Source organism: Manis javanica, chromosome 18 (genome assembly GCF_040802235.1).
Source record: "Manis javanica isolate MJ-LG chromosome 18, MJ_LKY, whole genome shotgun sequence".
Taxonomy (NCBI): domain Eukaryota; kingdom Metazoa; phylum Chordata; class Mammalia; order Pholidota; family Manidae; genus Manis; species Manis javanica.
The window spans coordinates 19,408,804-19,436,424 of record NC_133173.1 but is presented as its reverse complement, the minus strand read 5'-3'; the positions used below and the strand labels follow the sequence as shown (position 1 = coordinate 19,436,424).

The following is a 27,621-nucleotide window of genomic DNA, read 5'->3' as shown; positions in this document are numbered from 1 at the left end:
ACTTTCCTCTTAAGAGTGCTTTTGCTGTGTCCCACAGTAGTTGGGGCTTTGTGTTGTTGTTGTCATTTGTTTCCATATATTGCTGGATCTCCATTTTGATTTGGTCATTGATCCACTGATTATTTAGGAGCATGTTGTTAAGCTTCCATGTATTTGTGAGCCTTTTTGCTTTCTTTGTACAGTTTATTTCTAGTTTTATGTCTTTGTGGTCTGAAAAGTTGGTTGGTAGGATTTCAATCATTTGGAATTTACTGAGGTTCTTTTTGTGGCCTAGTATGTGGTCTATTCTGGAGAATGTTCCATGTGCACTTGAGAAGAATGTGTATCCTGTTGCTTTTGGATGTAGAGTTCTATAGTTGTCTATTAGGTCCATCTGTTCTAGTGTGTTGTTCAGTGCCTCTGTGTCCTTACTTATTTTCTGTCTGGTCGATCTAGATTCTCCAGGAGGAGATTACCTGTTCTTCTATTCTCTCCCTGCTCTGTAAGCCGGGATGAAGGGAGAGCTTGGGTCCCACTAAATCATGGCTTTGCTACTTTACCCTTTCCTGTGAAGTTTTCTCTTTTCCCCAGATGTAGGCAGACTGTTTTTAAGTCTTCGTATTGGCATTTCAGCATTAGTTGTATTTTGTGTTATATGTGGTTTGGGGAGGAAGTTTCTGCCTCACTTCTCATGCCACCATCTTTCTTCCTTGCTCTCCTCTAGGGCCATTTGGCTGGCTTGCTGACACTGGCCTTTACCATTGTGGTTTTATGTGCATTTCCCTGATGAGTAGAGATGGTCAGTATCATTTCATGTATCTGTTAGCCATCTGTATCTTTTCTTTTGAAAAATGTCAGTTTAAGTCCTCTACCATTTTTTAAATTACATAATTTGGGTTTTGTGTTGAGTTGTATGAATTCTTTATATATTTTGGATAATAGCTACTTATCAGAGATATCATTTGCAAATATATTCTCCCATAAATAGGTTGCCTTTTCATTTTGTTGACGGTTTCCTTTGCTGTGCAGAGCTGTTCAGGTTCATGTAGTTCCACTTGTTTACTTTTACTTTTTATTTCCTTTGCACAAGGTAACATATCCAAAAATAACGTACCAATGCTGATGATCAAGGTTTTATTGCCTATGTTTAGTTCTGGGAGTTTTATGTGTTACAATTAGGTATTTATTCCACTTTAAGTTAATTTGTGTATGGTGTAAGAGAGTGATTGTTTCATTCTTTACATGTAACAGTTTTTATTCCCAACAATATTATTTAAGAGATTTTCTTTTCTCCATTGTATATTCTTACCTCTTTTGTCATGTATTAATTGGCCATATAAGCATGGGTTTATTTCTGGGCTCTGGATTGTGTTACATTGGTGTATGTATCTGCTCTTGTGCCATTTCTAAATTGTTTTGATTACTGTAGCTCTGTAGTATAGTTTGACATCAGGGTACATGATACCCCCAACTTTGTCCTTCATTATGAAGATTTCATGGGCTACTCAGGGTTTTCTTGTTTCCATATATGTTTTAAGAGAATCCCATGTAGCTCAGTGATAAGTGACATTTAATTTGATAAGGATTGCATTGAATCTTGATTGCTTTGGGCAGTATGGCTATTTTAACAATATTAATTTTTCCTATCTAAAAGCTGGTAATATCTTTCTTGTCTTAATATTTGTGTCTTCTTCAGTTTCTTTCAATAATGTCTTATAATTTTCAGAGTAGAAATCTTTCATCTCCTTGGTTAAATTTATTCCTGTTTACTATTTTTGAGGCAATTCTAATTAAGATTGATTTATTGATTTCTATTAGTTCATTATTTGCATATAGAAATACATTTCTGTATATTTATTTTGTATCCTGTGACTTTACTGAATTCAGTAGTTCTAATAATTTTTGATATTAGCATATGTATATATACATATATATGCATATATATATATAGTATCATGTCATCTGGAAACAGTGACATTTTTACTTTTTTACTAACTGATTTGGATGCATTTTATTTATTTTTATTGTCTGATTTCTATGGTTAGGACTTTCAATAATATGTCAAGTAAAAGTGGTGAGAATGGGCATCTTTGTCTTTTCCTAGCCTTAGAGTAAAAACTTTCAGTCATTTGTCATTGAGTATGGTTTCAGCCATGTATTTGTCCTGTTTCTTTATTATGTTGAGGTATGTTCTCTGAGTACCTAGTTTGCTTAGAATTTTATTATTAATGTAGGCTGAATTTTGACCAATGTTTTTCAGCATATACCAAGATGACCATATAGTTTTTACCTTTTTTTTGTCAATATGGTGGATTACACTGAATCATTTGTAGATATTGAACTATCTGTCTGGATGAACTATCCATTGACGTAAGGGGTGTTCAAACCCTCTACTACTCTTGTATTGCTGTCAGTTTCTCCCTTTATGTCTGCTAACATTCGATCTATGTGTTAGCTGCTCCTCTGTTGCAGGCATAGGTACAACTGTTGGATCTTCTACCTGAGTTAAACTTTCACTTTTTTATCTTGTTACAGTCTGCTTGGTCATGGTGAATGTGTACTATATTAACTTGGCCATTGTCTACTAATGTATTTTTGTGTTCAATTTGCTAATATTTGGTTGAGGATTATATATATTTTCATGAGATTTAGGCTGTAATTTTCTTTTCAAGTGTTGCCCTCTGGTTTTGGTATCATGGTGATCCGGCCTCATAGAGTGAATTTGGAAGCTTTTTTTCTTGTACAGTTTTTTAAATAGTTTGAGAAAAATAGGTATTAACAGTTCTTGGTTTGATAAAATCTTCTATGAACCCATTTGGGTCTGACTTCTGTTTTGTGGGCATTTTTTTATTACCACTTCAATGTTGTTACTAGTAACCAGTTTGTTCACATTTTCTATTTTTCCTGTGTCATTCTTTGTAGATTGTATGATTTAAGAATCTGTCCATTTCTTATAGATTGTCCAATTAGTTTGCATTATAATTTTTCATAGTAATTTCTCATAATTGTTTATTTTATGGTATCACTTATAACTTTCTTTTCAGATCTTATTTATTTGATATGACTTTTCATGAGTCTAGTTAAATGTTTCTCAAATTGTTTATGTTTTCAAAAAAACTGCTCTTAGTTTCATTTCTTTGTATTGTTTCATTAGTCTCATTTTCATTTATTTATCTTCTAGACTTTATTGTTATCTTCCTTCTACTAACTTGGGGCTTTCTTTGCCATTTTTCATTCCTTTAGTTGAAGTGTTAGGATGACTTTTTTGATTTTTCTTGTTTTTTGAGAGAGGTTTGTAACACAATAAACTTCCTCTTTACAACTGCTTTTGCTGCATCCCAAAGGTTTTGCATTGTTTTGTTTCCATTTTGATTATTCTCCAGGAGTTTTTGTTTCCTCTTTAATTTATTCATGGATCTATTGGTTATTTAGTCATATGCTGTATACATCCCATGTGTGTGTTTTTCCAGTTATTTTCATGTAACTGATTTCGAGTTTCATGTAATTGTGGTCAGAAAAGATTAAGATGTTACTTCAATTTTCCTAAATTTATTAAGACTTGTTTTGTGGCTCCACTTGTGAAATATCATGGAGAATGTTCTGTATGCAGTTGAAAAGAATGATTATTCTGCTATTTTGGGTTGTAATATGTAAATATTGAATAGGTCCATTTGGTCTAATATGAGATTCAAATCCACTGTTTCCTTATTAATTTTCTGTCTGGATGAACTATCCATTGATGTAAGGGGTGTTAAAATTCTCTACTACTCTTGTATTGCTGTCAATTTTTCCCTTTATGTCTGCTAATATTTGCTCTGTGTTAGATGCTCCTCTGTTGCAGGCATTGACATGTACAATTGTATCTTCTAGCTGATTGAAACTGCTTTAAATTCTGTCTTGTCTCATATAAAATACTGGTTTAATTTTAATTTATTTTTGCATTTCTATTTGCATGGTATATCTTTTTCATCACTTCATTTTCAGTCTGAGTTTTTAGGGCAAAAGTGAGTCTTTTAGGCAGGATATAGATGAATTTTATTTTGTATTCATTCAGTCACTCTATGTCTTTCAATTGGAACATTTAGTCAATTTACATTTAAAGTAAGTATTGATAGGTATGTACTTACTCCCATTTTATTAAAAGTTCCCTGGCTGTTCTCTGATCATTTCTTCTTTCCTGCTTTCCTCCCTGTGACTCAATAATTTTCTTTAGTGTATGGTTAGATTCCCTCTCTCTATTTTTTTTGTACCTGATCCATTCTTTTGCATCCTCTTATCTGCTATTGATTCACTCTAGTATAGTTTTCATTTTACTTCTTGTATTCTAAACCATTGATTTATTTATTTTTATGTTTCCTATCTCTTGTGGAGCTCCTCACTGATTTTATCTCCTCTTCCCTCAAGTCTGATGAGAATATTTATAACTATTACTTGAAACTTTTCTCAGGTAGATTAACTCTGTTTCATTAATTTATTTTTTGAAGTATTTTCATGTATTTTGTTTCAAACATATTCCTGTGTCTCCTCATGTGTTTTGACTTTTTGTGTTTGTTTCTACTGGTTAGGCAAAAGATCAACCTCTCCTGGCCTGAAAAGCATTGAATTGAGTAGGAATATTCCATGGTAGACTGTGTGTGTCTAGTTTTAGGTAGCTGGAGGCTGGTTGGGCATGGATTGGGGGTATCCCAGGGTCAGTATACCTAGGGAATGATCTAGAGTTCTACTGTAGAGTTGCCAGCTGGGGCCACCCTAGTTGGGGATCTGGTGTTATAGCGCATAGCCTTGGTCACTCACAGGTAGCAAATGTTCAGGGACTTTCTAGAGGGGTGACTGGGGTTGTATGTATATAATCCAGGGATCTTCCTGGTATACGCGAGCCTGTGCCATCCTAACAGGTGACCAGGTATAGATGAGTGCCATTTGAGGGTCCCCAAGGTTGGCACTTTTTGGCACTGTGCAAACGTGATGGCCAGGGAAGATGGGGCATGGGTAGAATGAATCTGCATGGAAATGGTGCTAGTAACACTTTGCTGGGACTGATAGATCTCCAACAGGTTTGTATGATTGTAGATGGTGTCACAAGACTGTCTTTGTCATGTCTGGAGCTGACGTGTTCCCGTTAACACGTCTCCTATCCACATTCTGTCAGTGTGGGTGGGGAACAAATCAGTCTTGCTAACCCTGTTCCCATCTGTTCTGTGAGTGTCCAGGAAGAATGTAAACAATGGTGGTATCCTTGCTTCCATTCATGCTGGCAGTGCTTGGGGGAAAACAATGTCATACCCTGTTATTTGCATTAGCAGTGTCCAGGTGAAACAGAAACAATCATGCTCACTTTACTCCTATGACCCCAGCAGTGTCAGGAGGAAAGTGAGTTATGGTGCTCAGCTGTATTCCATTTGTGCTAGCAGTGTCCTGGGGGAATGCAAACAATGGCCCTCAACAGCACCTTCCACCCCAGAGAAAGTTTCAGCATTTCCACTGCCATTTGGCTGTCAGGTTTAACCCCTCCAACTCATGATTTGTTGTGGTTCTTCCAGAAGGCAGGCAAGTATGCACAAATACGACTCAGTGCTATCCATCCCTTGTACAGGCCTTTCACTGGCAGTGTGACTTCTTCTATTACCATGTATCAATCTTGCCTGTGAATTTTTGTGTGGGCTTTTTATCCCTTGTACAGAAGGCTCACTCAGGTCTCTGTTCTTCCTCAAGACAGATTGCTCTGTGTAAAGTTGTAGAGTCCATGTGCACACTGGAGGAAGGGGGATCTCACTCTTTATATGCCTCCATCCTGGATCTGCCTCTGTACTTCCGTATTTTTTACTATTGAATCTGTGTCATAAATTGTCTCAGCATGTGTGTGTGTGTTTCTGGATTCTTCTGTTCCTTTCACATAAGTGTAAGTTTTTATACCAATATCTTACTGTTTTGATTACTATAGATTCATAATATATTTTGAAATTTGATATTGTGATACCTCTAGCTTTGTTGTTGTTTCCCAATTTTTTGGGGGGGTGCCTATTTGGGGTCTAGGAACAAAATTTTATTTTTTTATCTTGGCATCATTAATGTACAATTACATGAGCAACAATATGGTTACTAGACTCCCCCATTATCAAGTCCCCACCACATACCCCATTACAGTCACTGCCCATCAGTGTAGTAAAGATGCTATACAATCACTACTTGTCTTCTGTGGTGTACAGCCCTCCCCGTGCCCCCCATTACATTATGTGTGCTAATCATAATGCCCTCTTTTCCCCCTTATCCCTCCCTTCCCACCCATCCTCCACAGTCCCTTTCCCTTTGGTAACTATTAGTCCATTCTTGGGTTCTGTGAGTCTGCTGCTGTTTTGTTCCTTCAGTTTTTTATTTCTTCTTATACTCCACAGATGAGTGAAATCACTTGATACTTGTCTTTCTCTGCCTGGCTTATTTCACTGAGCATAATACCCTCTAGCTCCATCCATGTTCTTGCAAATGGTAGAATTTGTTTTCTTCTTACGGCTGAATAATATTCCATTGTGTATATGTACCACGTCTTTACTCATTCATCTACTGACGGACACTTAGGTTCCTTCCATTTCTTGGCTATTGTAAATAGTGCTGCAATAAACATAGGGGTGCATCTGTCTTTTTCAAACTGGGCTCCTGCATTCTTAGGATAAATTCCGAGGAGTGGAATTCCTGGGTCAAATGGTATTTCTATTTTGAGCTTTTTGAGGAACCTCCATACTGCTTTCCACAATTGTTGAACTAATTTACATTCCCACCAGCAGTGTAGGAGGGTTCCCCTTTCTCCACATCCTCGCCAACATTTGTTGTTGTTTGTCTTTTGGATTGTGGCGATCCTTACTGGCGTGAGGTGATATCTCATTGTGGTTTTAATTTGCATTTCTGTGATGACGACTGATGTGGAGCATCTTTTCATGTGCCTGTTGGCCATCTGAATTTCTTCTTTGGAGAAATATCTGTTCAGATCCTCTGCCCATTTTTTAACTGGATTCTTTGCTTTTTGTTTGTTGAAGTGTGTGAGCTCCTTATATATCTTGGACGTCAACCCCTTATCTGATCTGTAATTTCTGATTATATTCTCCCATACCTTAGGATGCCTTTTTGTTCTACTGATGATGTCCTTTGCTGTACAGGAGCTTTTTAGTTTGATATACTCCCATATGTTCATTTTTGCTTCTGTTTCACTTGCTGGGGAGATATGTTCATGAAAAAGTCGCTCATGTTTAGTCCAAGGGATTTTTGCCTATGTTTTCTTCTAAGAGTTTTATGGTTTCATGAATTACATTCAGTTCTTTGATCCATTTCCACTTAGTTTTGTGTATGGAGTTAGGCAGTAATCCAGTTTCATTCTCTTACATGTAGCTGTCCAGTTTTGCCAACACCAGCTGTTGAAGAGGCTGTCATTTTTCCATTGTATATCCATGGCTACTTTATTCTATATTAATTGATCATATGTTTGGGTTAATATCTGGACAGTCTATTCTGTTCCATTGCTCATGAGTCTGTTCTTGTGCCAGTACCAAATTGTCTTGATTACTGTGGCTTTGTACTATAGCTTGATGTTGGGGAGCAAGATCACCCCTGCTTTATTTTTCGTTTTAAGAATTGCTTTGGCTATTTGGGGTCTTTTGTGGTTCTATGTGAATTTTAGAAATATTTTTTCCAGTTCATTGAAGAATGCTGTTGGTATTTTGATAGGGATTAAATTGAATCCGTAGATTGCTTTAGGCGTGAAGGCCATTTTGACAATATTAATTCTTCCTACCCAAGAGCATGGGAAAGGCTCTTGGTTTCATTGATTTTTCTATCGCTTTATTCTCTCAATTTTAGTTAGTTCTTCTCTGATCTTTATTATGTCCCTTCTTCTGCTGAATTTGGGCCTCATTTGTTCTTCCTTTTCCAGTTTCAATAATTGTGATTTTAGACTATTCACTTGGGATTGTTCTTCCTTCTTTAAATAGGCCTGGGTTGCTACATACTTTCCTCTTAGAACTGCCTTTGCTGTGTCCCTCAGAAGTTGGGGCTTTGTGCTGTTGTTGTCATTTGTCTCCATATAAATTCTTGATCACTGTTTTAATTTGGTCATTGATCTATTGATTATTTAGGAGTCTGTTATTAAGCCTCCATGTGTTTGTGAGCCTTTTTGTTTTCTTTGCACAATTTATTTCTAGCTTTATGCCTTTGTGGTATGAGAAGTTGGTTGGTAAAATTTCAATTTTTAAAAATTTACTGAGGCTCTTTTTGTGGCCTAGTATGTGGTCTATTCTGGAAAATGTTTCATGTGCACTTGAGAAGAATGTGCATCCTGCTGCTTTTGGGTGGAGAGTTCTGTAGATGTTAGGCCCATCTGTTGTAATGTGTTGTTTAGTGCTTCTGCATCCTTACTTATTTTCTGTCTGGTTGATCTGTCCTTTGGGGTGAGTGGTGTGTTGAAGTCTCCTAAAATGAATGCATTGCATTCTTTTACCCCTTTAATTCTGTTAGTATTTGTTTCACATATGTAGGTGCTCTGTCATTGGGTGAATAGATACTTATAATGGTTATATCCTCTTGTTGGACTGACCCTTTTATCATTATCTAATGTTCTTCTTTGTCTCTTGTTACTTTCCTTGTTTTGAAGTCTATTTTGTCTGATACAAGTACTGTAACAGTGGCTTTCTTCTCCCTATTGTTTGCATAAAATATCTTTTTCCATCCTTTTACTTTTAGTCTGTGTATGTCTTTGAGTATGAAGTGAGTCTCTTGTAGGCATCATATAGATGAGTCTTGATTTTTTTATCCAGTCTATTACTCTGTGTTTTTTGATTGGTATATTCAGTCCATTTACATATAGGGTGATTATTGAAAGATATGTACTTATTGCCATTGCAGGCTTTGGATTTGTGCTTACCAAAGGTTCAAGGGCAGCTTCTTTACTATCTAACCCTCTAACTTAACTCACTTATTATGCTGTTATAAACACAATCTGATGATTCTTTATTTCTACCCCTTCTTTTTCCTCCTCCTCCACTCTTTATATTTTAGGAACTTTATTCTGTACTCTTTGTGTTTCCCTTGACTGATTTTGTGGGTAGGTGATTTTATTTTGCATTTAGTTAGTATTTGGTTGGTCTACTTTCTTTGCTGTGATTTTGTTTTCTCTGGTGACATCTGTTTAGCCTTAGGAGTATTTCCATAGAGTAGTCCCTTTAAAATACCCAGTAGAGGTGGTTTGTGGGAGGTAAATTCCCTCAACTTTTGCTTATCTGGGAATTGTTCAATCCCTCCTTCAAATTTAAATGATGATCTTTCTGGATACAGTATTCTTGGTCTAAGGCCCTTCTGTTTCATTGCATTGAATATATCATGCCATTCTCTTCTGGCCTGTAAGGTTTCTGCTGAGAAGTCTGATGCCAGCCTGATGGGTTTTCCTTTGTAGGTGATCTTTTTTCTCTCTCTGGGTGCTTTTAATATTCTGTCCTGGTCTCTGATCTTTGCCATTTTAATTATTATATGTCTTGGTGTTGTCCTCCTTGGGCCCCTTGTGTTGGGAGATCTGTAGGAGATCTTCCCCAGATTGGGGAAGTTTTCAGCAATTATTTCTTCAAAGACACTCTTTATCCCTTTTTATTTATCATCTTCTTCTGGTACCCCTATAACGTGAATATTGTACCATTTGGATTGGTCAAACAGTTCTCTTAATATTATTTCATTCCTAGAGATCCTTTTATCTCTCTCTGCTTCAGCTTCTCTGTATTCCTCTTTTCTGATTTCTATTCCATTAATAGTCTCTTGCACCTCATACAGTCTCCTCTTAAATCCTTCCATTGTTTACTTCATTTCTGTTATGTCCCTCCTGAATTCATCCCTTAGCTCTTGAATATTTCTCTGTAGCTCATCAGCATGCTTATGACTTTTATTTTGAATTAATTTTCAGGAAGATTGGTGATTTCAGTCTCTCTGGTGTTTAAGGGATTTGGGACTGAACAAGGTTTTTCTGCCTTTTCATGGTGATGGGAGTAATCGCTGGTGAGGGGCTCATGTGTCAGCTGGCAGAACAAAGTCCCTTCCTGCTTGCCGGTTGCCTTGCCTATCTCTGCTGTCTGTGCTGATTAACCATACACAGGGAGCAGCCTCTGGGTTAATTCCCTAGGCTGCTGTGGGTAGGGAAGCCCTTGGTATGGCCTGGGGTGCTGGCAGGGGTTGCAGGCCAGCAGCACATGTGTCTGCAACAAAGACAAGGCCCCTTCATGCCTTCTGGACTCTGTACCCATCTCTTCTGTGCCAGTCAACCACTCACAGGGAGCAGCCTCGGATCTGGATCAGTTAGCCATGACAGGGAGAAGGTCTGTGTTAAACTGTGTGGTTTCTGTAGGCGGGGCTGCTCCCTGGATGTTCTGCAGCAATGGTGGGTCAGTCAGTTTGCTCACAGTGCCAGTGGGGCAGGGTCAGGGAGGAGGAATGGCAGGCTGCTCATTGCTGTGAGGGGCCTCGGAGATGCATTGCCAACCAAGGGTTTAGGGGGCCTGAAGTTCCTTAAAGTTCCCAACCTGCCGGGCTGTGTTTGCCAGGATGATTTGTCCACCTGTTAAACCCTTGTCCCTTTAAGATTTTTAAAGCATCTGCTTTTCTTTTGTCCCAGGGCAGCCAGCGTGGGAACCTGTTTGCAGTCTCAGTCCTGGATTTTACTTTTCCATTCCTCTAATGTCCAGATCTCCATGCACTGTGCGTCTGTGCTCCTGGGGCAGTTACTAGGGCTGGGTATTTAGCGTCCTGTGCTTCCACCACCTCCCCACTCGGATTCTTTTCCTCCTGTTGGTGAGCTGGGGTGAGGTGAGCGCTCGGGTCCAACTTGATCACAGTTTTGTTTCTTACCCTTTTCCATTAGATGTTGGGTTCTTGCAGATGTATCCTGGCTGGTGTGCTGTATCTTCTAGTCACTCTTTTAGGATTAGTTGTATTTTCTGTATTTTCAAAATATATATGGTTTTGGGAGGATATTTCCACCACCCTACTCACACTGCCATCTTTTCCTGCTCCTTCCGGTTGGAGGCTTTTTTGTTCAGCATTTTGAATATACCACCATGGTGGTAAGAATGAAGTTACTCATGGGCTCAGTATCATTCCACTCATGCCATTTCCTTCTGCCCTGTAGATTTTATGCAGAAAAACCAGCTGATGACCTTTATGGGGTTGTCTTAAATTGCAATTATTTTGCTTTACTCTTGCTGCTTTTAATGTTGTCTGTCTTTTATCTTTGACATTTTGATTACAATGTTTCTTGGTATGGACTTTCAGTGTTCATTTTGTTTGGAGCTCTGTGCTTCCTGGACCTGGCAGACTGGCACCTTTCCCAAGCTAGGGCAATTTTCACCTATTGAATCTTGAAATAATTTTTCTACTCCTGTATCTCTCTCTTCTCCTTCTTGAACTCCTACAATGTTTATGTTAGAAAGTTTGATGTTGCCATAGAGGTCTCTTACCCTATCCTCATTTGTCTTAATTCTTTCTTCCTTCTGCTGTTCATCTGAGTGCTTTCCATTATTCTATCTTCCAAGTCACCCAGGACATCCCTTAAGGATAGTGGTGAAGGAAAACTGACCAAGTGGGCAGAATCTGGGGTAGTTCATTCCTTGTTCACTTGAATTGCTATATTTTTATTATACACTTATGTTTGCTTTGTGGCTAATTGTACATGTTCAAGGTAAGGATTTGAAAGGAACATGACTGGAAAATGTGTGAATATTAAATTTAGTTAAGTTATGTTCTTTCCCACTGGTACAAAGCAAATGAAACAAAACCATACATGAAGAAATTTGTGTCCCATCCTTAGGCTCACCAAAGGATGATGTCACTAGAAAAGGATTTTTATAAGTAAGTTGCTAAGATGACATGTCTGTTTACATTAGCCAGACCTTTTCTGAAGCCAAGTCTATCATTACCCCATGGCTTCACGACAATGTGGCCATGGTGGTAAGAATAAAGTTACTCATAGGCTCAGAATCATTGGCTTCAATTTACTAATTCCAAATGCTCAATCTGCAGGTAGCATACAGAAACAATGAGTCCATAATATGCACAATTCCTGAAGTATTCAGGTGTCTACCCAGTAGGAGGTGGATTACACTTGACAACTTCCATCATGAAATAGTTTTATCTATAGTGGACTAGGCATTCACTTTGGATAAGGAGTTGTCTTCTTTGAGTGCAATGTTTCTATAAAACTGACAGTTGTGGACTTACAGAATGTCTTACCCATTCTCATGGCATTCCACACATAATTTGGGATTAAGGAACTCAATTTACAGGAAAAGAAGTTTGGAAATGGACCCAAGTCCATGTAATTCACTAGTTTCATCATGTTCCCTACCATCCTGAAACTGCTACCCTGAAAGAATGGTGGAAGGGCCTTTTGAAGACTCAGTTACAGTGCCAGTTAGGTGTCAATATATTGCATGGCTAGGGCAAGGTTTACCAGGATGTTGTTAATGCTCTGAATCAGTGACTAATATATGCTGCTGTTTTTCTAATAGCCTGTAAACATGGGTCCAGGAGTCAAGGAATGGAAATGGGAGTGGCACCACTCACTATTACCTCCTGTTGATAAAATATCACTATTTTGCTTCCCATTCCTGTGATATTTTCTGGGATGAACTAGATGTCTTAGTCCCAGAAGAGAGAATCCTTCCATCAGGAGACAAACCACTGCTTATCCTGAACTGGAAGTTAGTACTACTGAATGACCGCTTTAACTCCTCATGCCTCTGCATGAACAGGCATGGAAAATAGTACAGTGCTGGACAGGGTTTGTTACTCTGACAACTGTCAAAGAGAGGACATAGCAAGGCATGAATTAAAAGAGAAAAACAAAAATTTGCCCTATTGATAGGGGAAACACACTTAAGTATACAACCAGCATCAGTTCTGAATGCAGCATGGAATCATGGGGCTTCATATCCAAGGGTCTGGGTGGAGGTCAATGGATGGAAAATTACTAAGAGAAAATATCCAGTATAAAAGAATATTGACTAAATAGAATTGAGAGGATTCTTGATTAAAACAGGCCAGATTGATTGGATATCCCCTGGTGGATGGTGGAGGACAATAAACCTGATTAGATCTTCAGGATGGTTAGATATAGGCAATGAAGGAGTCTGGCTAAGCTGACTTATCTGGGCTCTTGCTAAGTATTTTACAAGTTCACAAGTGGGTCTAGGAGAAGCTTTGGAAAGCTGACTAAAGATTTCTGAAGCATATAATCTGTAAATTCTCCCTTCATTCAAAGTAAAGATGAGACATACTTTCCTTAGAGAAATATAATTTTTTATTCAGTTGCCTTTTACTTATTTTACTTACTAAGGGCCAGTTCAATCATGTATTGAGACTTGGTGGTAGAGAATTTGCTGTTTACTGCTAGCCATCAAGCATTTACTGAGGAAAGTTTCTATGAAAAAAAAGAAAAGACAAGAAAAGGAAAGGAAAGGAAAGGAAAGGAAAGGAAAGAAAAGAAAAGGAATGAAAAGAAAAGAAAAGAAAAAAATGTAAGTTAAAAACAATTTCTGAGGTGGGGCTGTTAGGTGCTTGGTATGAATAACTAAATGCTCCCCTTACCCCCACCAATCAGGAAATTCCAAGGGTTTTTAGAAAGTCTGTACCAGGAAACTGGGAATAAAACCAAATATATATATATATTTCTCATTATAACATATAAACCTTTTCACACCCTCTTAGTTGGTGTGGGGTATCATCAGTGTTCACATCTGAACTTCAAAATGTTTACTGAGTAAATGAATGAATGAATTATACAGGGAAATGGAATGAAAAAGAAAGAGGTGTGGAGTTAGAGACAGAAGACAAAGAACAACAAGAAATTATAGCTGATATTTCTTCACATCTGAGAATAAATTATATGGGTTATGGCATCTAAATCAACTTTATATTCCCGCTTTACAAATAAGTTAACCTGACCTCTAGGAAGACAGTAGCATAGAAAGATCTTGAACTCACTCACTTCTTCCCACCTTCACACCAAATGTACTACACATAGAGCAATTCATATTGAAGAAGTGGGAACTGAGTGGGCACCTTCTGTACAATGAGGAATAGAAATTTCACATAAAAATGGCAGAAAAGACAGAGGCAGGGTAATGGAAGGAACCCCACTCCCTGTGCAAGATGTGGATGCAGAGTACATGCCCTGGGGCATAGAAAAATTCCATGCTTTAAAATGCACCTAGAAGATAAGTAAAAACCTGATTTAAAGACCTCAAATGGCAGAAGAACAGCTGGAACTCTCTCCAGATCATAGGCAATGTGAGTGCCATTGTTTGCATTCCTTCCTCACATTGACAGTGACATGGGGAGCAGGTTCGGGGTGCATATACCAAATTCAGATTTGGTCTAAGTAGCCTGCCAGTTCCTACCCACACCCACATGTCAGCTGGAGAGTGCATTTGGGCTGCAACCCTGAAGGCACAGAGCCAGTCAATGCCAAAACCTGGAGAGTATACCCTGGCCACTGCTGCACCATGAACACGACCCAGAAGCCGCAGAAGAAGGGCTTCCCTAGGGATAGTCATTGTTTTGCACCTGAGCTTCTGCAGCACTATGAATTTGAAGCCAGTACCCATGGGTATGGAATATCCCTGGGGACCACAATCTGGCCTAGAACTGTACTGTTAGTGGGGATCCACTCACTGCCCATACTTGGAAACCCCACAGAGCTGCTGATGCACTGTAGGTGAAGAAACATTAGCCAAAGAGATGGGACATGCCTGAGGACTGTGCCTGGGTGTCTGCCCTCCACATTAGCATGGACCCCACCAGTCCCATGCATAAACCTCTCTGGGGCCCTCCAACTGTATGCTACTCAAACCATATCATGAAAGCCCTGACACAGGACACTACCAGGGCATGCTCACTAGGCTCCACCCAGGTGGCCAAATCACCAGGAATACACAATCCATCCAGGGGCCCATCCCTACACAAAGCCAATCCTTCAAGACTGGGAAAAGTACCATTTTCTAGTAATTCATAGAATCAAGTACAGAAAGTCAACTATAATGAAGACACAGAGGAATACGTTTGGAATAAAAAAACAGAAAAATAACTAAATGAAACAGAGTTAAGCAATCCATCAGGTAAAGAGTTCAAATAAATGATTATAAAGATGCTCTACAGACTTGACAGCAGACTGGAGGAACTCAGTGAGAACTTCTACAAGTAGATAAAAAGTATAAAACAAAACCAATCAGAAGTGAAGAATATAATAAATGAAATGAAAACTACACTAGGGGGAATCAGCAGATCAGAGGACAGAAAAATGTGTCAGTGATTTGGAAGACAGAGTAATGGGGAACATTCAAGAGGAATAGCAAGAGAAAAAAACATAATGAAATGAGGCAAGGCTAAGGGACTTCTGGGATAATATCAAATGTCCAAACAATTGCATTATAATTCCCTCAGAAGAAGAGAAAGAAATGAAAATTTAAAGAATTAATAGCAGAAAGCTTCCTTAAATTAGGGAAGGACACAGATATCCAGCTCAAGCAAGTAGAGAGAACCCCTAAGAAGATGAACCCAAGGAATTTCACACCAAAACACTAATTAAATTGTCAAACATCAGAGACAAAGGGAATCTTAAAAGCAGCAAGATAAAAGCAGTGACTTACCTTCCAGGGAAATCCCATAAGACTATCAGCTGTTTTTCAGCAGAAACTCTGCAGTCAGGAAGGGAATAGAAATTTATGTTCACAAGGCTGAAAGAGAAAAATCTCCGACCAAGAGTAGTCTACATAGCAAGGTTAGCATTCAGAATGGAAGCAGAGATAAAGAGCTTCACAGATAAACATAAGTTAAGAGTTCATCAACATTAAATGGACTTACAAGAAATGTTGAAGTGTCTTCTTAGTAGGAAAAGAAAAAGCCTGAACTAGAAGCAATAAAATGTGAAATTTAAAATTTCACTGGTAAATAAAACATGTATCAGAGATAGAACAATAACTTAAAAGCTAGTATGAAGGTCAGAAAGCCAAAGGTGGTACAATCAGTTGCATCTAAAAAGTAGTTAAGGAAATCACAAAATACAAATGTATAAAAGAAAACGAGTAGGAAGGGGAGTGAAACATGTAGAAGTGACCATCAACTTACCTTGGGTTGCTATATATGTAGGATTTCATGCAAGTACCTATGGTAACCACACGTGAAAACCTGTAATGGATACACAAAAAATAACAAGAAGCTAATCCAGACATAACACTTACCAATGTGATAATGTACAAAGGGAGAACATGAGTGTAATACATGTTCACAGAACAATAACAATCATGAAACATTTAACAAGATGACAATAACTATATACATATCAATAATTATTTTAAATGTAAATAATAGTCTGATTTCTCCAATCAAAAAACATAGGATGATAAAAGGATAAAAATCAAAACCCAAACAAGACTCATTTTTGAGCTAAGGAAACACACAGTACTGAAGGGATGGAAGATATATTCTATACAAATAGAAATTAAGACAAAAGCTGGTACATCAATACTTCTGTCAGACAAGATAGACTTTAAACAAGGGGCATAACAAGAAATAAAGACATAAAATGACTAAGGGCACAAAAAGATATAATTGTGAATATCTACACACCCAACAGAGGGCAAATAAATATTTAAATCAGATGTTATCAGATGTAAAGAGACAGTCAGAAAATGCATTAATACTAGGGACTTTAACACACACTTACATTAATGGATAGATAATCCAGAGAAAAAAACATTATGTAAAAAGTGGATTTATTTAATTGAAGTATCATTGATACACAGTCTTATGTTGGTTAAAAATGTGCAACACAGAGGTTCAACAGTTACCCATGTTATTAAATCTTCAACCCCTCTAGCGTGGTTACTATCAATCTAGAAAGATGTTACAGAATCAATCACTATATTCTCCACACTTTACTTCCATCCCCATGACCAATTTGTATTGTGATTGTGAATTATTGTGCTCTTTTATACCCCACCTCCAAATCTGCCCCAGGCCCTCCCCCTTGGTAACCACTAGTCACTTCTCAGTGTCTGTGAGTCTACTGCTGTTTTGTTCCTTCTGTTTTTGCTTTGATTTTATATTCCACAAATAAGTGAAATCATATGGTATTTGTCTTTCTCTGCCTGGCCTATTCCAGATCCATCCATATTGTTGCAAAAGGCAGGATTTATTTTCTTTTAGTGCCTGAATAATATTCCACTGTGTATATGCACCACATCTATATCCATTCATCTATTGACGGACATTCATGTTGCCTCCATAACTTGGCTATTGCAAATAGTGTGGTGATAAACATAGAGGTGCATATGTCTTTTCAAATCAGGGATTTTTTTCTCTTTGGGTAAATTCCTAGAATTGGAATTACTGGATCAAATGGTATTTCTATTTTTAGATATTTGAAGAACGTACATATTGTTTTCCACAGTGGTTGCACCAATTTATATTTCCCCCAAGAGTGTAGGAGGGTACCCATTTCTCCTCATGCTTGCCACCATTTGTTATTTCTTGTCTATTGGATAGTGGCCATTTTAAATGGTGTGAGGTCACATCTCATTGTGGTTTTGATTTGCATTTCCCTGATGATTAGCAATGTGGAACATCTTTTCATGTGCCTATTAGCCATTTGCATTTCTTCTTTGTAGAAGTGTCTGCTCAGGTTCTCCACCCATTGTTTAACTGGTTTATTTGTGTTTTGGCTGTTGAGGCATGAGTTCTTTATATGTTTTGGATATTTACCACTAGTTGAATAAATGATTTATGAATAAATTCTCCCATATTATAGGATGACTTTTTGTTCTGCTGATGCCGTTCTTTGCTGTACGGCATTTTAAGTGTGATGTAGCCCCATATATCCATCTTTTATTTGTGTCCCTTGCCTGAAGAGATGTGTCCAGGAAAAAATTGCTCATACTTATGTTCAAAAGACTTTTGCCTATGTTTTCTTCTAAGAGTTTTATGGTTTCATGTCTTACATTCAGGTTTTTGATCCATTTGAGTTTACTTTTGTGTATTGAGTTAGAAAATAATCCAGTTTCATTCTCTTACATGTAGCTGTCCAGTTTCCCCAACACCAGTTGTGGAAGTCCGTGTCTTCCCCATTGTATATTCATGACTCCTTTATATATATTGATCAAACATATGTGAGTGCATTTATATCTGGGCTTTCTGTTTGGTTCCAATGATCTATGGGGCTGTTCTTGTGATGGCACCATACTTTTTGATTACTGTGGTTTTGCAGTAGTTTGAAGTTAGGGAGCTTAACCTCCCCACCTTTGTTCTTCTTTTGCAGGCTTGATTTGGCTATTCCGGGTCTTTGGTGGTTCCATATGAATTTTAGAACTATTTGCTCTAGTTCATTGAAAAATGCTGTTGGTATTTTGATAGAGATTGCATTGAATCTGTAAATTGCTTTGGGAAGGATGGCCATTTTGACAATATTAATTCTTCCTATCCATGAGCATGTGATGTGTTTCCATTTACTGGTATCTTCTTTAATTTCTCTCATGAGTGTCTTGTAGTTTTCAGAGTACAGGTCTTTCACTTCTTTGGTTAGGTTTATTCCTAGGTAGTTTATTCTTTTTGATGCAATTGTGGAATTGTTTTCCTGATTTCTCTCTCTGTTAGTTCATTGTTGGTGTATAGGAAAGCCACTGATTTCTGTGTATTAATTTTGTATCCCGCAACTTTGCTGAATTCAGATATTAGATCTAATAGTTTTGGAGTGGGTTGTTTAGGGTTTTTTATGCACAATATCATGTCCTCTGCAAACAGGGACAGTTTAACTTCTTCCTTGCCAATCTGTATGCCTTTTATTTCTTTGTGTTGTCTGACTGCCATTGCTAGGGCCTCCAGTACTATGTTGAATAGAAGTGGGGAGAGCAGGCATCCTTGTCTTGTTCCCGATCTTGAAGGAAAAGCTTTCAGCTTCTTGCTGTTCTGTATAATATTGGCTGTGCATTTGTCATATATGGCCTTTATTATGTTGAGATACTTGCCCTCGATACCCATTTTATTGAGAGTTTTTATCATGAATGGATGTTGAATGTTGTCGAATGTTTTTCAGCATCTATGGAGATGATTATGTGGTTTTGTCTTTTTTGTTGATGTGGTGGATGATGTTGATGGATTTTTGAATGTTGTACCATCCTTGCATCTCTGGAATAAATTCTACTTGATTATGAGAGATGATCTTTTTGATGTATTTTTGAATTCGGTTTGCTAATATTTTGTTGAGTATTTTTGCATTCATGTTCATCAGGGATATTGGTCTGTAGTTTTCTTTTTTTGTGGTGTCTTTGCCTGGTTTTGGTATTAGAGTGATGCTAACCTCATAGAATGAGTTTGGAAGTATTAACTCCTCTTCCATTTTTTTGAAAACTTTAAGGAGAATGGGGATTAGGTCTTCACTAAAAGTTTGTTAAAATACCACAGTGAAGCCATCTGGACCAGGAGTTTTGTTCTTAGGTAGGTTTTTGATTACCAGTTCAATTTCGTTGCTGGTAATTGGTCTGTTCAGATTTTCTGTTTCTTCCTTAGTCAGCATTGGAAGGTTGTATTTTCCTAGAAAGTTGTCCATTTCTTCTAGATTATCCAGTTTGTTAACATTTAATTTTTCATAGTATTCTCTAATAATTTTTGTATTTCTATGGTGCCTATAGTGATTTTTCCTTTCTCATTTCTGATTCTGTTTATGTGTGTAGACTCTCTTTTCTTCTTGATAAGTCTGGCTAGGGGTTTATCTATTTTGTTTATTTTCTCAAAGTAACAGCTCTTGCTTTCATTGATTCTTTCTATTGTTTATTCTTCTCAATTTTATTTAATTCTGCTCTAATCTTGAGGGCCCGGGTCCCGTGGAGCCACAGCTCTGGTACGTTGCCCCGTTTGCTGAGGTCTGCTCTTTTCTCCAGGTGTGTGCAGTCTGAGCCGTCCTCTTTCCTGTTGCTCTCTCAGAATTAGTTGCACCAACTATATTTTCTAATTGTATCCAGTTTTAGGAGGAAGCCTCTGTCTCTCCGCTCACGCCACCATCTTTAATCCTCTTGTGATGAGAACTTTTAAGATCTAATCTTGTAGTAACTTTTCAAAACTGCCTGAGGATGAAGCTGGTTGAAGTGGTGCTGCCATTGGATCTTTTCAACCCCCTCCTCTGGGTTGTGCCTCGGGCCACCACATCCATTAACAAAGACCGTCGGGGTGCGGGGTCTGAGTCCCCGGCATTAGCTGGGGAAGGCTGCGGGCTTGCGAGCGGCAGCCAGACACGGGCCGAGGTAGGAGGGAATATTTGTAAGATTTTTCTCTCTCTCTCTTTTCTGATTCCTGTCAGTAGAATTCCCAGTCTTACGTTGAATAAATGTGGTAAAAGTGAACATCTTTACCTTCTTCCTGGTCTTAGAGGAAAAAATTACACCTTCTGAGTATGATGTCTATGGGTTTTTCATGTACGGCCTTTGTTATATTGATGTATGGTGCCTCTATACCCATTTTGTTACAAGTTGAATTTGGATGTTGAATTTGTTCAAGTGATTCTTTCACCCTCAGTTGAGATGATCATATGATGATTTCTGTCCTTTTTGTATAGGTGTATCACTTTCATTGTTTTACAAATATTGTACCATCATTGCATGCCTGGAATAAATTTCACCTGGTCATGATCAATGATCCTTTGATGCATTTTAAAATAGAGTTTGGTAATATTTTGCTGAGGATTTTGCATTTATGCTCATCAGGGTTACTGCTTTCTAATTTTCATTTTTAAAGCTTTTTTGCCTGAATTCAGTATCAGAATGATGTTGGAATCATAGAATGAGTTTGGAATTATTCCCTCCTACTTCTTGGAATACATTATTAAGGATGAATATTAGGTCTTCCTTAAATGTTTCATAGAATTCACTTGTGAAGCCATCTGTTCTTAGAATTTTGTTTGTTGGAAGGGTTTTGATTACTAATTCAATTTCATTACTGGTAATTGGTCTGATTTGATTTTCAGTTTCATACTGGGTCAGTCTTGGAGAATTGTATATTTCTAGGAAGTTGGCCAATACTTCTATGTAGTCTAATTTTTTGGCATATAATTTTTCACTAAATTCAATTAGACTTTTCTTCATTTCTGTTGTCAGTTGTGACTTCCATTTTTCATTTGGATTTTATTTATTTGTGTCCTTACTTTTTTTTTCTTGAAAAGTATGGCTATGGGTTTTTTATCATTTATTTTCTCAAAGAACCAGCTCTTGGTTTCTTTGAAATTTTTCTATTTTGTTCTTATTCTCTACTTTAAAATTTCACCTCTGATCTTTATTATGTTCCTACTTCTGCTAAATTTGGCTTTTTTATGTCATTCTTTTACTAGTTCCTTTAGTTGTGAGGTTAGGTGGTTTATTTGGAATTGTTCTTGTTTCTTGAGGTTGGCTTGTATTGAGATGAAATTCTCTCTTGAAACCACTTTTGCTGCATGCCACATATTTTTAATGGTCATGATTCTCATTGCTTTTATGTTTTTATGTCTCCATGTATAATCTGATTTCTTCTTTGAGTTGATCACTCATACTGTGATCCTTTAGAAGCACGTTGTTTGGCCTCCATGTCATTCTGGGTTTTTGTTTTGTTTTCTTCATGTAATTAATTTCTAGTTTCATAGATTGTGGTCTGAAAATATATATAATACAGTTTTGATGTTTTTTGTTTTTTATTTGCATTGTTTTTGTGTCCTAAAATGTGATCTATACTGGAGAATATTCCACATGCAGTTGAGAAAAGTGTGTATCCTGTTGCTTTGCATGGAATGTTCTGTGTATGTCTGTTAAGTCCATATGGTTTAATATTGTTCAATGTCTCTGCTTCCTTATTTATATTCTGTCATGATCAATACATTGATGTAAGTGGGGTTTTTAAATCCCTTAATAGAATTGTGTTGCTGTCAATTTCTCCATTTATGTATTTGGTTTATATACTTAGGTGCTCCTATGTTTGGTGCATTGATATTTACAGTTGTTATATTCTCTTATTGGACTGATCCTCTTATCATTATGTAATGTCCTTCTTTATCTCTAGTTATTTTCTTTGTTTTGAAGTCTATTTTTTTCTGATACAAGTACTGCTACTCCTGCTTTTTATTCCTTTAATTTTCATGAAATATCTTGTTCCATACCTTTACTTTCAGTCTTTGCATGGCCTTATGTCTGTGTGAGAAAATAGAACTTTTTTAACCAGGATTTCTGCCTGGCCTAAATAGCACCAATGTATATATAATAAGACCATGTTTGCACATTTATGGGATGCTTACTGGCAGCAGGGCTGCTGGTCAGTCATGGGAGCACAAGCCCTGGGCTTTCCTATCCTGAGTTCCTGTACATAATCGGGCAGGCACTAGGGACCTGCCCATAGAGTTCATGCCAGGGGCAAGGTAGCACATGCAGTGGCCAGAGAGGTAGAGCTCAGGATCCTCATGAGAGGGGGCCCCAGGTAGCACCAGTGGTGAGAGCTGGGCAGCCCAGGGTTCAGAGGAGAGCATCATGGGTGGGAGCTGAGAAGACAGGGTTCAGAGCAGGGAGAGACTGTGCCATGAGAATAAACCATTTCATTCCCAACCTCTCACCTTTGTTTTCCTTTGGCCTCTATGGAGGGAACTTGCCTGGGCCGGGAACCTTTTCCACCCAGAACTACATTTTGTTACAGTCAGCAGGATGCAGTGAAACTGAAGAGCTGTCCTCATGGGTATGATACTTTAGCAGGCTGTCCCTAAGTATGGTGAGAAACAACTGGGGATCCCCCAGTGGTGATATGGTCTGGATGATTTGCCTCTTAGAGGAGTGGGCCACTCCCCAGAACTGGGGAGGGATGGGTCACCTGAGGCAGTGGAGTTGGCCCTCTTTCCAACAGGGCGCTCCTTCAGAGCACTTCAGTGGGGAGACATGCGCTTCAGTGGGAAGTGGCAGAACGGAAAGGAGAGTTGTGGGATACTATAAGGGAGGAAAGGAAGCCATTACAATCTGAGATTGTGCTGCTGAGAGATATACTAGTGGCATGGGAAGGGGCAGCAGGAGAATTCAGACTGTAAGATGCCATCAGGGAGTTGAAGGAAGGGGTGTTGCCTTCAGCTCCAGAAATGGTAGAAGATATATCTGGAGAGAAGCTAGATAAGGATGAGGGGGTGGGGACAAGGAAGGAACTGTGCTGGTGCTGGAGTCACCACTGGAGGCAACAAGCCCTCCCCTGTTGAAAGCCTACTCAGTTCTAGTTAAGAAAATAAAGATACAGCAACTGCAGTTTCCTCCAGGAGAGGCACCACCCCCTCCCCAAGTTGTGGAACATTCCACATTCTGCCCCTATACTCAGGCTGAGCTGGTGGATTTGAACTCCCAGTTTAGGCAGAAGGCCACAGAGCCTCTGTCCACCTGGCTTTTGTGACTTTGGAATTCAGGAGTAGAGGCGTTGTTCTGGCTCAGTCAGAAATGAGGCCCCTGGCTTCCCTGAGGACTCACTCCTCTCTCTGGCATCACAAAATGCTCATCAGACCCCAGGCAACATGGCTTCTGGGCTGGCTGACAGCAGCACTCTGTGCCTTATGGCCTAATCAGGGTGATTTGCCATTTTTCCCCACGAGATGACAGGTGTATGCTTAGTTCCAGCAAGTGGTATAGGAGTGGGGCATGAAAATATAATCTACAATGTGGACCACCAGGGCCTAGATAAAGAGTTGTTCACTGTGGGAATGAGGAACTGGTGCTCCTCCCAACTCCCCCATCGCCTTTGGGTCCATACTGACTATTCTTGCCCCTCATTTAGGGAAACCCATAAATGAAGCTACTCGTACTATAGCCAATCTGGGAAAGGTTGAGACAATGAGCGCATGGAAGGAGATACAGTCTGCTGCTGAGAGAAGAGGTTTAAAGGGCCCGATGAAGGTCTCAAGGACCCAGATGTGGGTTGTTTTGTTAAAGGCAGGGGCAGTAAGAGAAACCTGATGGACAGCCCAGTAAGATCTCGCTAGAGCTGTGGCAATATTTAGCCCAGAGCAGCAGCTACAGATGCTGAGGTCTAAGAAATGGAAATCCAAGGGAAAGCCACATGTCTGACCCATGTGTTTCCAGGACTTCCTCAGGAAGGACATGCGGACCCTGCTTGGACCCCCACCCCCATGGGAAGATGACTGGGCATTGCAGTTTGCCTGAGGGGTGGTTCAAGGCCCCCACCTTGGGGGACATGATGGGGACCAGAGGCCACATGTTGAATTAGCAATTCATTAGTCCCCAGTGAATGTACAACATGTCCTGGCGCTGGTGGACACAGGACTGAATGCTTTTTGATTTATGGCCACCCTGAGCAGTTTTCTGGGTCCTCTGCTGTAACAGACAGCTATAGGGGTAAGGCAATTGCAGTGAAGAAAGCCTGAAACCCATTGGGAATAGGGAGTCTACCCCCAAAGGAGTACTGTGTATATTTCTCCCTTCCCTGAATATGTTTCGGAGGTGGATATCCTTCAGGACCTGTGGTTACAGAACACTGCAGGTCAGTTCAGACTGAAGATATGTGTGTAAAGGCAGTTCTGAGGGGACATCCTAAGCACCTGCCTATAGCTTTGGCTGCGCACTGATGGGTGACACATACTAAGCAATATAAATTGCCTTGAGGACACAAAGAAATTGGAGAAACCCTCCAGGGGCTGGAGAAGGTGGGCATTATAAAGCCCACTCATAGTCCTTTTAAGTGCCTTGTGTGGCCAGTGAAAATGCCGGATAGCTCCTGGAATAAGATTGAGGATTAGTGATAGTTGAATAAAGTCACACCCCCTCTGCATACTGCTGTCCCCTCTACAGCAGCCTTTAAGGACACCCTATGTAATGAATTAGGGAAATACCATTATGTTTTGGACTGTGCTAATGCATTCATTTCTATTGACAGAGCACAGGAAAGTCAGGAACAGTTTGCCTTCACATGGGAAGGCTGACAGTTGATGTTCACTGTCCTTCTACAGAGATAGCTCCAAATTCCCACCATTTGTCACAGATTTATAGCCCAGGACTTGGCAGCACTGGAGAAACTGCTAATGGTGTGGCTCTATCATTATATTGATGATATGTTCACATCTGATTCTCCTGCAGATCTAGAAGGTCCAATACCTAAACTGCTGCAACATCTACAGGAGAAGGGATGGGCTGTGAACAGCCCCAAGGTTCAGGGATCTGGCTTGTCGGTCAAGTTCTTGGAGGTTGTTTGGTTAGTTAAGACTAAGGTTATCCCAGAAGCAATATAGACGCCCAGGCTTTCCCTACCCCTATAACTGTGCCATTATTACAAGAGTTTGGGGGACTTTTAGGCTACTGGAGAGTGTTTATCCTGCACTTGGCACAAATTTTGAGGTCCTTATACTGTTTGGTATGAAAGGGCATCAGGTGGGATTAGGACAAGACATGTGCATGTGCCTCTGCTGCTGCTAAGTGGGCCATCAAGGCTATACACACCTTTAGTGTGGTGGACCCATCAAAGCCCTGTAAGCTAGATGCTCATGTAATGGAAGATGGTTATAAGTAGGACATCTGGAAGCAGCTTGAATGGACTCTCCACCCCACTGAATTCAGGCCATAACTCTGGAAAGGAGCAGAGGTCTGGTACACCTTGACAGAGAAGGAACTGGCTGCCATGTACCAGGCCTTGCTGGCTATGGAGCCCATCACTGGAACAGCCCTGACAAAGGTAATAACCACCTATCCCATCATGGACTAGATTTGAGACTGGACCCAAAGGCCATGGAGTGACACAGCACAGATGCCAACATTGGACAAATGGGGTGCGTATTTATAGCAGCATAGTGCCATCTTCACTAGCCCCTTGAGGAGAGAACTCCAACACTTATTTGGGGCCAATGACATATACCAGTGAAAATCAGGAAGAATTTACTTTGGAGCAATTAGAACCCTTATCAGGATGGAAGAGCCCTATTCCCAAAGACACATGTATATTCAGGACACAATGTCCCTGAATTGGAGGATGTGGTTTTTTCATCCTAAGACTGAGAAAATATGGAGGGAGGATGGAGACGTGAAGAGCAGTCAATGGGCAGAGTTGTGGGCAGTATGGCTCATGATCACCCAGGAGCCCTTCCCAATAGTTGTCTGTACTGAGAGCTGTGCTATCAGGGCTACCAACATGGCACCATGCCAGCTGGATGGTCACTGGCCCCTTTGGGGACAAGAGTCGTGGCAAGACATATGGGCCTCTGGTCAGACTAAAACAGTTACAGTATATCATATGAATGGTCATTGGCCTTTGGAATCCCCAGGGAATAATGAAACAGACACATTGGTGTAGGTATATTGGCTAGAAGGAAAGCCTGCCTCTGATGTGGCCTAATGGTTACATCATTTGTTGCACGCAGGTAAAAAGACAATGTGGGCTGTAGTTTGCCTTCGACCTTTGAAGAAGTCAGCAGAGCCTGGCAGGAATGCCATGTGTCCTCTAAAAGGGACTTACATTGAGTCCTGCAGCAACATGGCACAATAGGTAAGGGGCTGATACCCCTCTTCAGGTGGTGGATAGGCAATATTGGGCCTCTGCCTACATCAGAAAGGCATTGATATGCCATGACTTGTGTGGACACAGCTACTGGACTTTTGGTTGCTTTTCCTGCACATAGTGCAGATCAGCAAACAACCAAAAGGGGCCTAGAACATCTGTTTGCAGCCTATGGCCGACCACAGATGACTGAGAGTGATCAAGGCACCCACTTTACTGGACAAGAATGGGTGCACCAGTTAGGAAATGGGTGCACCAGTTAGGGATAAGGTGGAAGTTCATGTACCATACCATATAACCCTACTCGGGCAGGCATGATAGAGAGGTACATTGGTTTGTTAAAATCTGTCCTGAATTCAGACACCAATAGTCTATGGGTCTGGCCAGTCTACTTAGGGACAGTGCTACAGTGTTTGAATGAGAAGCCCCAGAAGAGAACACAGAACTCTGAGGATGTGCTAACACACACTGCTCCCTCTCCTATCCAATTTCACATGCAAACCAAGGAGCAATTGTTGAAGCCAGGATTTGGCCACAGAATAACATCTTGCTGCCAACACCAACTGCAATAAACCCCTGAGACTCCATTGAGTGGGTTTGGCCTTGGACATTATAACACATGGACCTGCAATGGCTGGCTCTTCTGGCATCTTGGGGACAAGGTCTGAAAGCTGGCCTCCTGTGTGTTCCTGGAATGACCACAGAGTGGCCCCCAGAGGTCACGGAGGTGTACCCAAAATGGCCCAAAAGTAAGAGCATCTTACCAGGGAGTTTTGTTATCATCACTGTGGCCAGTGCATGTGCCTTCCATGGCAGTACATATTGATGCATCAGTAACTCCGACAGGGAGGGGTGTGAAGGTCTGGTATGCTAGACCAGGATGGGAACCAATTCCTGCCACTGTTCTATACCAAGACCACACTTTTGCATGCATCCTACCTAGTGGGCAAGATTTACCTATGTAGGTACCATTAAAACATGTGTCTTATCACCCTTAAGATTAATCTCTTCTACAGTCTTTCTGGATTAGGCACGCCCCCTAGCAACAGCTGCTGCTTTCTGAGCATGCCCAGAGCTCCCGGCCAATTCAGT

The 27,621-nt window shown here is 39.7% G+C and overlaps 1 long non-coding RNA gene across 1 annotated transcript in view; it reads right to left on the bottom strand.

The window, feature by feature from the left end:
* The window catches only part of LOC140847294 (uncharacterized), a 136,937-nt gene that overhangs the window by 37,751 nt on the left and 71,565 nt on the right, over positions 1-27,621 (bottom strand). The window contains exons 3-4 of the long non-coding RNA XR_012127191.1: positions 16,123-16,182; positions 15,645-15,692 (exon numbers count right to left, since the gene is read on the bottom strand). This is a non-coding gene — a long non-coding RNA (uncharacterized lncRNA). The remainder of the gene's footprint in view (positions 1-15,644; positions 15,693-16,122; positions 16,183-27,621) is intronic.